Genomic DNA, 5,075 nt, shown 5'->3' with positions numbered 1-5,075 from the left:
TTCATGGCTTTTTTTAATTTTAAAATGCTTTTTAACTTACACCTGGCAATGCCCAGAGGTTCCTTCTGACTTTGCACCCAGGAACTTCTCCTGTATTGCTGGGTGACCATACAGGATGCAGGAGATGGAACCCAGGTCAGCCACATACAAGACAAATGCCGTGTCCACTGTACAGTTGCTCCAGTCCTGAAACTTAGAAGCTAACACAGCTTTGAGAATCTTAGCCTGCTGCTTTCACTGAGGGAGGAAAGAAGGTCTCAGAGAGTTGCACCAATAATAGGATAAGTATCAACACTCAATGCTTTAGTGCCACTTGTCAGAGTAAGACTGATCTCAGCAGGCCACCAATTAGGCTCTATTACCATTCTCATGCCTTTGAAAATTGTTGGACTGATTTGACAAGTTCTTGACAACATTGGAATGTTACAATTAAATTAATTGTATTAATATTTATGAATGACTCATAAAGACTATAACTTCACTGTTTTGATCAGAACTTTATAATCTCTCTGCTAATATATTCATGCATATATGTATATATCATCTGATCTCACATATTTACGAATGCATATATATGTGAATGTACAAATATATACCTTTCCAAGACATGACTGTGTTCATATTGATGAAATACATAATTTTGAAATTTCATTTGTTTTCTATATAGCAAAAATTCCCAGTATATAGCAATATTTTGTTTATTATATGGAAGATACAACATTTCAGTTCATTTCTAGACTATAAAATCTCATTTTAGAATAGTGTCAGTGAAAGTTATTATTTTTTTAGACTTTTGCTTTCCTATCTGTGATATAGACCTGATATCAAGTCAGGAACACTGAGGGACAAGAGGTATGTGATATAGTGCAGTGGGTAGGGCGTTTGCCTTGCACGTGGAGGATGGGAATTCGTTTCTCTAAATGCTATATGGTTCCCAGAGCATCACCGGGAATAATTTCTGAATGCAGAGCAAAGAGTAATCCCTGAGCACCTGAGCATCACTGAGAGAAACCCAAAAAGCCCAAAAAAATAACATTGAGTTAAGATATGGCATAATGGGCATAACGATTCCTTAGAGAACTGCCCAGATCCACAGTGAAACTTGCAAGAACAAGAAGTAAGTTTAACTAACTTAAAGCCAGTCACTAAGATTTTAGAATTGTTACTGCAACATGCAAGAGCAGAGCAGCATAGTCTACCTGCTCTGATTGATTGATTAAATTAATAATTTATCAACAAGCTATTTGAATATTTTCCCTTAAGATAATGACAAATATTTCATTATTCATTACTTCATTTACTTTGAGTAGTTTACTTAATTTCCAATTTTGCTCAATAAATTATGCATATTAATCATCTAATTATTTTGAAACTATTTGTATAGTTCCTTAATTATATCTTTAAATAAAATTTATATGCATGTAATTGCACAAATATGTACTTCAACCATCTGTGTAGGAGAATTTCTACATTAGATTCTTACAAAACTATGCTTGACAGCACTTTCCAGTTGTTTGCTAAAAGTACATTTGGTTGCTCATTAACTTGCACTTTGTTAATTAGTAAGTTTGAGTGTTAAAATATTTTTGATTATTTATGTGTAATTGATATAATAATTGATAACTTCTGAAATATTGTAAGATTTGTTATTTTTGTGCATTGTGGAATATTCATATTTTAAATGGAATATTTACATTTACAAGCTTTGTCTATTGTTTACTCAGTACATGATGATCTTTTTTTCTTTTTCAAAGTTTTATTAAAGCACTATTAATTCTGGGGCCGGAGCGATAGCACAGCGGGAAGGGCGTTTGCCTTGCACGCGGCCAACCCGGGTTCAATCCCCAGCATCCCATATGGTCCCGCAAGCACCGCCAGGAGTAATTCCTGAGTGCAAAGCCAGGAGTAATCCCTGAGCATCGCTGGGTGTGACCCAAAAAGAAAAAAAAAAGCACTATTAATTACAAATTTATTCATAGTAGGTTTTTTGGCGTACAATGCCCCATCACCAGCCGCACCACTGTCAACTTCCCTCCACCAGAGTCCCCACGTTCCCTCTCCTACCCCTCACCCCAACCCCAGCCTGAGATCTCGACAGGCACCTTTTAAATTTGGTTAATAAAGTTTTGATCTTGCAATTTCAGTATTGATGGCTTTGTGGCTTGGATAATTAGCTCAATTATTCCCTAACATCATCAAAGTAACTGGAGATGAATCATTTTATTTTATTTACTTTTTAATTGTTTTCTTGAATCACAGTGAGATATAGTTACAAAGCGTTCATGATTGAGTTTCAGTCATACAATTCTTGAACACTTATCCCTCCACCAGTGCTCATTTTTCTACTATCAGTGTCCCCAGTATCCCTCCCACTACCCTCATCCCATCCCACCCCTTGTCTCTGTGGCAGGCACCTTTCTTCTTACTCTCTCTCTCTACTTTTTGGTGTCATGATTTTTAATACATACAATACATTGCAATACATTGCAATACAAACTGAGAGGCCATCATGTTTGGTCTTTAGTCTACTTTTAGCACACATCTCCCATCCCCAGTGATCCCTCCAATTATCATTGACTTAGTCTTTCCTTCTCCATCCCAACTGCCTTGTTCCCCAACACATGAGGCAGGCTTCCAAAACATGGAGTCATCCTACTATCCATTGTCTCTACTGTCTTTGGGTGTTCATCTCATATTATTTTTATATTCCACAAATGAATGCAGTCATTCTTGGTCTGTCCCTCTCTTTCTGACTCATTTCACTTAGCATATTACTCTCCATGTCCATCCCCCTATAAGCAAATTTCATGACTTCAACTTTCCTAACAGCTGCCTACTATTCTATTGTGTTGCAGGACAATTTTTGCAGTTTTTTTTTTATCTTTTGTTTTTATCTTTTGATTTTAATCCTTGTATTTTATGTCTTCTTTGTGTTTTGTGCTAAAGTGCAAAGAGGAAAATTCTCCCAGCCCTCTGGATTTTTCTGAGGTTGGATGTAGAAAGAAATGATCTATTTGGATTATTAATTTCGATTCTTCTGAGGCTGAATTTAATATATAAGAAAGGTGTTGAAAGATAGATGAGCAAGCTGCATCATATGCTTTTCATTTTGGAGACCCAGATTCAATCCTTGGCAGCACAATGTCCCCTAATCATCTCTGAAAGGAAACCTCCAAGCACTGACCTGGAGTAGTGCTTGAATACCACTGGATGTGGCCCAAAAGAAACAAACTTAAACACATAGACACATTAGTTAAACATAAAACAAAAACACATAGACACATTAGTTCAAGAAAAAAAATAATAACATGCCCTTTGCACAATTACAAGATTGCAAATTCTAAAGTAAAATCGAATTTTTAAAGTGTATCTCTCCTATATTATGGGACTGATGTGTCAGAAGAGTGTAGGATGTTTCACATGATAAAGCTGGGATGATTTCATCTTAGAATAATTCAGGGTAAAACACACTTTATGTTCAGAAAGAACATGCTCATTGATAAACGTGTCCGTGAGTAATACCTATCATTAAACTTTCTTCTATTTCATTATGAAGAGCTGTGACTACTTTTCTGCTTAGAAATAGGCCAAAATTTAAGTGAAATTCAAGAGCTTCTCAATCTCTTTAGCTTTGATTGGGTTCACATACTGAAGTGACATGTGTTGAATACGAGTCAAGTAAGCAGCTCTTACACGTATGTTGTGCTTAATATTTTTATATTTTTACAAAAAATAAATTTGAGATAAATATTACCTATTTCATACATCAACCTAGGGAATAAACAAATTTATATTAATTTTTTGTATAAGATTCTCATAGAAAATTATTTAAATTTATAGTAAATTTTGCATCATTGTCCAACCACAGTGTACTTAGGTTTGAAGTAAGAAAAGTTATAAAAAGGAAAATATTGATATAAAAAATTAAAAGCAAGATAATTCTAGGAGCAGGAACATACATGATTCAGGTGGTAGAACTGATTCAGGCAGAATGCTTTGCAATCCTGAACATTTTATACTGTAGTGGAGTTTCTAGCTGGACAAGTTTTCTCCAGATGGTCCAACTCATGGATTGAGTACCTTTTAAGGTTTTTAAGGATTGTTTTTTCTCTACCACTGTTACTGTGTTGCCTTTTATCTATCTTAGTGGATTTTTAGCATTTGTTTTATAATTTTTTCTTCCCCTTTGGTGCATACATATGCCAATAAGAGTTACGTCTTCTTGGTATATTTTTCCTTAACCAGAATATAATGTCCATTCTTATCCCTTATTACTATTTTGTTGTTGCTGTATTTGGGTTTCACCTGGTTATACCCTGTCAGGGCTTATTCCTGGCTCTTAACTCCGGAATTACTTCTGGCAGTGCTCAGGAGACCAAAGGGATACAGAGGATCAATCCCAGGCCAGCTGTGCACAAGAAAAGCATCCTATCTGCAGTTCTATCTTACCAGCCCCCTTTATTACTTCTTAGCTTGAACACTATTTTGTCTGATGCAAGTATTGCTATTCTCCTTATCTTAAGCTTGCACTTAGCTTGTATGATTGTTTTCCAATCTTTGCATTCTAGCCTATATTTATTATGAGATATGTGTGCTGCTACTAAGTAGAAGAAGGTTGAATTTTATACTCTGATCCACCCAGCCACTGTATTACTTTTGATAAGGGAATACATTTCATTGACATTTAAATAAATGATTGGAATATAATGGAATATGTCACTAAAGTGAGTCCACAATTTATTTTCTTTCTTTCTTTTTTTTTAAGTAAACAAATTTTATTTAGAGGTTTCTGAGGGAAGGAGGAAGGGGTAAGCAGAAAATAAAAATAGTAGGAGTAACGCGCTCAAGAGAGAACAAGGGCTTCTCCGAGGGTGGAGAGAGCTCTACACACATCCTAGCACTGGACACGAAAGCATGAAAGTACACATCTCAAGAGGGGAGATGCGGGCGACACATGTGCTCAGGCACCGTATGTGCTCGGCCACGTGGACACAAGCAGCACATGCGCTCAGGCAGCATATGCGCCCACTGTTGCATGAACGTTCGTGGGGTCGGAGGCGCTGAGACAAGGAACG

This window comes from Sorex araneus, chromosome 2, assembly GCF_027595985.1.
Source record: "Sorex araneus isolate mSorAra2 chromosome 2, mSorAra2.pri, whole genome shotgun sequence".
Classification (NCBI taxonomy): domain Eukaryota; kingdom Metazoa; phylum Chordata; class Mammalia; order Eulipotyphla; family Soricidae; genus Sorex; species Sorex araneus.
Note: the sequence above shows the minus strand (reverse complement) of the source record.